The sequence below is a fragment of the Petaurus breviceps genome, unplaced genomic scaffold, assembly GCF_028583685.1.
Source record: "Petaurus breviceps papuanus isolate PSGF00001 unplaced genomic scaffold, PetGlider_PUasm1.0 99, whole genome shotgun sequence".
Classification (NCBI taxonomy): domain Eukaryota; kingdom Metazoa; phylum Chordata; class Mammalia; order Diprotodontia; family Petauridae; genus Petaurus; species Petaurus breviceps.
In genome coordinates, this window is record NW_027187465.1 from 11818154 (window position 1) to 11825613 (window position 7460).

A 7460-nucleotide genomic window follows, 5' to 3' on the forward strand; every position below is an offset into this window, starting at 1 on the left:
GTCAGGATGACCTGGGGATCAAATCTGGGCTCAGATGCTTAGCACCACACCCAGAAATAACTGGCCGTGTAACCTTGAGCAAGTTACTTAACCTCAACTGCTTAAAAAAAAAAAGTAAAAGCTTGTAAAAGCTGGCTTGAAGCTTAGCATAAAAAAAAAAAACAACAAACTAAGATCTTGGCAATCGGTTCTATCATTTCCTGGCAAACAGAAATGAAAGAAATGGAAGCCGTGTCAGATTTTATATTCTTGGGCTCAAAGATCACTGCACATTACGACTGCAGCCATGAAATCAAAAGATGCTTGCTCCTTGGAAGGAAAGATATGGCAAATGTGGATAGCATACTACAGATCAAGGCATCACCTTTCTGACAAAGGTCCACATAATCAAAGCTATGGTTTTTCGAGGAGCAATATATGGCTGTGAGTGTTGGACTACAAGAAAAGCAGAATGCCGCAGAATTGACTTTAGAATTACAGTGCTGGAGAAAACTCTTGAGAGTCCCTTATGCAGCATGGAGGTCAAATCAGTCAATGGTTAAAGAAATTAAGTCAGGCTATTTACTGGAAAGTCAAATGCTGAAGCTGAAACTTAAATACTTTGGCTATACAATGAGAAGATGGGATTCACTAGAAAAGACCCTGATGTTGAGAAAGATTGAAGACAAAAGGAAAAGGGGACGGTAGAGGATGAGATGGATAGATAGTATCATGGAAACAATGAACATGAACTTGGACAGACTTTGAGAGATAGTGTAGGATGGAAGGGCCTGGCATGCTATGGACCATGGGATCATGAGGAGTCAGACACAACTGAACAATTTTGGATGGAGCAATTTCAGTGGTGAATATGCAAAGGGTTAGGGAGTGAGTTCTAGTGCCTTCCTTTTGTTGTTTGCTGTTTATCCTGTATATAGCTTGTTGTGTATGTAATTGTTTGCATGCTGTCTCCCTTGTTAGACTGTAAGCTACTTGAGGGCAGGACTGTCTTTTGCCTCTTTGTATCTCTAGCATTAGCACAAGGTTGTTGCATAGTAGGTGTTTAATAAACATTTATTGTAGAGGTGATGAAAATGGACAAATTTTTTTTTTCTAGGAGTTTGCTTGGGAAAGGGAGGAAAGATACAAGGTGATGACTTGTAGAATCAGACGTGGAATTTTTAGCATGGGGAATACAGGCATGTTTGAAGGTGGTAGGGAAGGAACCAGCAGATAAAGATTGAAGATTAGGAAAGAGAAAGGGGATGACTGAAGGGGCAATCATCTGGAGATGATGGGAGGGGGTAGGGTCATAACAATAGAGGGGTTAGCCTTTGCAAGAAGGGTCAACTGTGACTGAACAGAAGAGAGAATGAGGAATGACACAGAGGGGGTGTTGAGTGAAAATGAGACGCAGGTAGACAGAGAAGAAAGCAGTGTCATGGAAGCTGATGACAAAGAGAATATCCAAGAGACGATCAATGCCAAATGTTGCAGAGATGTCAGGAAGTCCAAGAACTAAAAAGGGAGTCACTGTTTCTACAAGAAAGAGATGACTGGTAACTTTGGAGACAGCATTTTCAGTTGGTAGTCAGTCAGAAGTCAAATTGCAAAGGAGTTAAGAAATGAGTAGAAAATGAAGAAATTGAGGTGAAAAATGCTTTTTCTAGGAGTTTGTTGTTAAAAGGAGGATGACAGTTTAACAGGATGGCAGGATCAAGTGAAAGTTTTTTAAGGATGGGAGAGATCTGAGAGGAGACAATAAATAAAGAGAATTTGGAGAGAGACAGAAAGAGGATCCTTCAAGGAGAAAGTCTGTGGAGGAGACAAGAGGGGAAGATGTGGGTTCAGGACACAAACAGAGGAGTAAGCCTTCACAAGAAGGGACTACATCTTCATCACACTAGAGCAAAGAAGGAAAGAATAGGGGAAGGTGGGACTGACACAGTGATTTTGAAGTGTAGAATAGGGGAAAAAAACCTCATGTTCTTGGAAAGGGAGGAAGGTTAGGTTCTCTGCTAAAAGGTAAAGAGAGAACTGAGAAGAAACTCTTGAGAAAGGATCACAGACTTAAAGTTGAGTAGCTGGAACGATCTCTGAGACCAGCCTCCTTATCTGGTAGATGAGGAAGCTGGGGCTCAGGGAGGTTAAGTGACTTCTCCAATGTCACACAAAGATAGTAAATGTCAGAGGCAAAATTTGAATACAGGGCTATGACTCTTGAATCAGTACTTTCCCCACTGTACTGTACCTAAGATTTTGAAACACTGGAAAATTAACTAGAGAGTCAATCAGAGAATAAAAAGATTACCCTGTAGCAGTGTCCAGTTGAGATCAGATAATGGCCAAGCGGCAGTTGTGTTACTTTATAAAACATTTGGCAGCACAGATGAGTTGAAGTCATCGTAGATAGTGGAAGTAACTAGGATTAGTGTTTTTCAAGGCATGTGTCACTAAGACAAGAGGCTGAGTAGAGTTGAATTGGTTAACCATAGGAGACTGAGATGTGGAAGGGAGCAAAGCAGGGATTCCTACAGTAGGAATCTGGGAGAGCAGGAAGTGGTGGAATGTCATCACTCTTCTCAAGAGGCAGCTCTTAGTGGTAGTGGTAATGGAGGATGATGAAACTATTGATTTGTTTACCTTACCTGGAAAGTAACTGAAGTTGTCCTATAGCCCACCTTGGATTATTATGATAAATAACAGCATAAGGACAAACAAGTGATAAATTCACAAGGAAGTGTATGACTGCTCAATGTGTGTGGTTCAGACAAATGCCAAGGTTCAGAAAGAGGGATCCTTCTCAAATGGAATGGTCAGAAGCCTCATGCACAGAGACTGAGGCACTCCAGATTCTTGGCTTCAAGGAATTCTAGTTTCCTTCAAAGCTCAAGAGCCATATCTTATAGAAAGCCTAGGCTGGTTCCCCACCCTTTGAAAATACTATGTATATGTATTTATTTAGATGTGCATACTCTGTTTCCCTTGTTATCTCCTAGAAGGCAGATAGAGACTGTTTCATTTTTATCTTTGTATGCCTAGCACCTCCTAAGTGTATGGCCTGGAGGTCACAGGTTCCCCACCCTTGGCCTGGCACATAATTCTTGAATGAGTGAGTGATAGGTGAAAGGAGAGAGGCTTCCATACCTCCCTCCACCAGGAGGTCCTGCTCTTTTTAACACAAGCTTTTTTCCCCGCCTGTATGTGTATATGGAAATGAACTAGAGGGAGAGGTATAAAGTCTTCCCACAGGACAAAGGAACAGTCACCTCCCTTGTATAGGATGCTATCTCATCACATTCCTGACTCCACCTCCTTTTTACACAACCACGAAGCCATTAATATTGGAGCAAACATTTATCTGATTGTAGAGGCAACATCCTAAGGTAGAAACAGTCCTGCATTTGCAGTCAAGATTGCAAGTATGAATCTGGCTTCCAAACTTCACTAGCTAAGCTCTGGACAAGTCCCTTTCCACGTTTGTAAAAGAGAGATAATGACCCTGGCACTATCTGCTTCAGAGTGGCAAAGCCTTTTTTAAACTTTAAGGCATTTAATGGGGGGGGGGGGAGAAAGAGGGAGCACATCCAGTAATGTCTGTGAGGTCCCTGGCCAAAGCCTTGCAGGAAATGTGAACTGTCAGGAATGTTACAGAAAGGATTCTTGAACTAGTACTGTCACCCTATCTCTTAGGCAGGATTCACCTTCCTTAGTCTGAAGCAGGGGGGGGAGACAGTAACTTCATGCCTGGACAGCTCAAAGTGAAGCCTAGTATAGAGACCAGGCAGCTTTTGGGGAGTCCCTGTGCCTCTCTGAGTGAGAATGACTTGTCAAAGTGAACCTGCTCTTTGAACATCTGGACACAGAAGCAGTTTCCAGAGGTAGCAGAAAACAGTTACATATTTCCTTCAGATGTAGTTGGGCAAATGCACAGCATAATGAGTGTAGAATATAGAGTTAAAGATTTATGTGAATTCTGGCTCTGCTCCTTACTATATGAGCAATCTTGATTTGACCTCTTTGAGCCTCAGTTTTCTCAACTGTGAAATAAGAGGAGTGCCCCCAAACTGTAAGGGATGCATGACACTATTTCTATTTTTACAGGAGTTATTAGTTAGCAGTGACCTCAGGCAGTACGGGGAAGCAGAGAGGTCTGTTTGGCTCTGGTGAAGTAGAATGAGTCAGGCAAGGCACTGGGCCAGCAGCATTTCCTTAGGGAAGGAAGGAGCTCTGACCACAGAGCAGGAAGTGCCTCTCAGGTAAGGGGTGGAAAGCAAGGGGACCATTCCTGAAAAGGGCAGGGAGACGACTTCACAATTCTGTCTATAACCACAAGGTCATACTACTTGTGGATGAGGATGAGCCATAGGGTACACAAAATACAGTTCCTGCCTTGTCTCCCCCTTCTACAATCCAGCTTTTGTGCACCTGTCAAATAACCTAATACAGAAATCTGACCACATCACCCTCTTGCTCAAAAACCTTTGGTGACTCCCTATTCCTCAAAACCCACCACAGGATAAACTACAGACTCATTAGCCTGGCATTCCAGGCCTTCTACAACCTGATTCCAAACTACCTTTCCAGTATAGTCTCCCCACTCCGCTTTCAGTTACAAACTCTACACTACATTTCCTTTCATTGTACATTTGCACTAACTTTCGCCCAAGCCCAGAAGGACCTCTTCTCTCCTCACATGCATATCTTTGAATTCTGGTCCTTTCTTCCAAGGTTCAGCCCTTTGATGTCTTCCCTGGGGATTCCCAAATTTCCTGGAGCACTTTTTCTTGATCTCTTCTTGGCTCCTATCCCACTCTACTTAGTACATGTGCATACCCACCCTGTTAAGTTCTCCTCCAACTTCTAAGTCCTTATTACCTGTGTAATTAATCTAACCTTTCTGGTCTGTTTTCCCATGTGTAAAACAAGGGGGCAGAACTAGTTGGCCTAGAGGTTTGAAGGAACCTAGAATACCTACAATGCATTCTCTCTTAGTCCCATCTTAGAATTCTGACATTCCTCCTGACATGGAGGTGGCCTGAGGTTCTACATTCTGTCAAGAGTTAGAAAAAGCCTGAGCAGGTCCTATCAAGATAGAGAAGCTTCCTGGATGTACCTATAGATAGTTGTTGCCTGAAAGTTAGCTCAGCTGACCCTGGAGAGACTCATCAGGTGGAGTCCCAGGGTTCTGGAAGGTTGGTTACTAAAGCGCAGAGTGACTGCAATCCACACAAACCTAAATCCTTTAGGTTATCAAAAATCTAGTAACCTAGCACTAAAGAGCTAGAGAAAGGCCCTTCGAGGTTACTTTACAGATGCAAAAACCTCCAGGAGGTGAAGGGATCTGCTTTTCAAGTTTCCATGGAGAAAGTAGCAAAGCCACAACTGAGGCCAGGTTCTGATTCCAAATTCACTGCTCTTTCCAAGGTACACCGCCTCTCAGATAATAGTGACTCCTGTTTCTATCCCACTTCAAGATTATAAACTTCCTCATGACTCAGAGAAAGTAGGACAAGTATAATTATTATTTTAAATAGCCTTTTATTGATATCTTTTGGTTTTACATCATCTAGATTTCCCTGTATTCCTCCTTCCCAGAGCCATCCAATAAAGGATTTTTAAGAAGTAGAAAATACAGGAAACAAATATATGCATAAAAATTCATGGTACTATATTTAATGTACCCCCTCTACCCCCCCTCCCCCCATCCAGCAAAAGAGTGTAAGGCATCTTCTCATATCTCCTTTCCTGGGCCGAGCTTCTTTATAATTCAGCAACATTTGATTGTTTTGTGGGTATAATTTTTATTTACATTGTCGTCATTGTATATATTGCTTTCCTTGGCTTTGGTTACTTCACTTTGCATCAGTTTATGTAAATCTCTTCCATGCTTTTTATTCATCACACAACGGATGTCTACTTTGTTTCCAATTCCTTGCTACTCCTAAAAATATTACTATTTTGGTGTATATGAAATACAGTCTCTCTCTTTTTTTTTTGCTTTCTTTCCTTAACGACCTCTTTGAGGTAAATGTCTAACAGGCAAATATTTCTGTATCAAAACAGTCACTTTATTTGCACAAGTCCAAGTCCCTTTTCAGAAGGGTGGTGCTAATTCACGGCTCCATCAACAATGGAACAGCGCTCTTGTCTTTCTATAAGCCTGCCAATCCTCATCTTTGTAGGCCAAGTGTTATTTCCGTATTAGAGAAGACGAAAACAAGGCCCAGAGAAGTGAGATGTCAGAGCAATCAAATAATCTAATAAACTGCCCCAAGCAGATTTTGAAGTCTGAGGCATCGGGTGGCCTATCACAGAGTAACTGGAGAGGCGGGGCCCCTTGCTGGCACCCCGGGCAGTTTCCTCATTTGTAAAATGGGGACACTGGCACCTCCCTCCCAAGGTACCCGGCACACAGGAGGCACCACACAGACGCTAGCTGTTGTTAGAGGCCGAGCTCTGCTCCCAGAGGAGGCACACCCGTGCGGGGCATGCACGTGCTGGGCACGGGGGCACCTCGGTCAGACGGCGAGCTCTCCGAGGGCAGGGGCCGCCTCTGCCTCCTCTTTTCTTTTATTAATCACGGCAGCGGATAATTAGTGAGAGGCCAGGGGCAGGCCGGACGCGTCTGCGGCCTCCACGCCGGGCCGGGCATACAGCAGGAGCTCAATGCTAACCCGGCGCTTGCCCCGCCATTCCCAAGAGCCCGGCGCTCGGCAGCGGCTCGGGCGGCCCAAGGCGTTCCAGAGCGCCGTGGGGTCGGTCAGAAGGCCTGGGTTCGAATCTTCCCGCGATCCGGAGCGGGGAGGCGCCTCGCCCATGGGCCCCCCGGGTCTGCCCGACGCCGGGATCCGCGGCCTCAGTCTCCTACTCGGCGAAGTGGAGATACCTGCGGCACCTACCTCACGGGCTGGCCCGGACGCTCCAGAGCGAGCAGGTGGGGGGAGGTGCCACTTCGGCTCTCCCGGCCTTCCCGCCCCGCGGCCACCGCGGCCCCGCAGCCCCGCAGCCCGGAGGCGGCGACGAGCCCGAGGGTAGGAAGGGCAGCGCGCGAAAGCCTGCCTCCTCGTCACGCCTGCGTACTGCGCGAGGGCCCCCGTCACGCGTGCGCAGTAACGGAGCAGTCTGCTATCGAGGCGGTGGCTGCGGATGCGGCTGCGCAGAGCCCGACGTAGGGAGCTAGGGGAACGGGGAAGGCGGGGCGGCGGCAGCGGCGGCGTAGTCCGTTCGCCCAGAGCCGGACAGACCGAGAGGGGAGGGTGGGGTGTGGGGGAAGGCAAGCGCGTGCGCAAAAGCTGGTGAGGGCGGGGCTGTGCCTAGGCGCGTGCGCAGAAGCGGGCGGGGGGGGGGGACGGTGGCGCAGGAGCGTGCGCAGTGGCGGCGGACGGGGCGGGGGGGGGGGCCGGGAGGCTAGAAGGGAGGGCGTGGGGGCGGGGGGGGGGGGCGGGGGGGGGGGGGGGGGGGGGAGGGGGGTGGGTCTG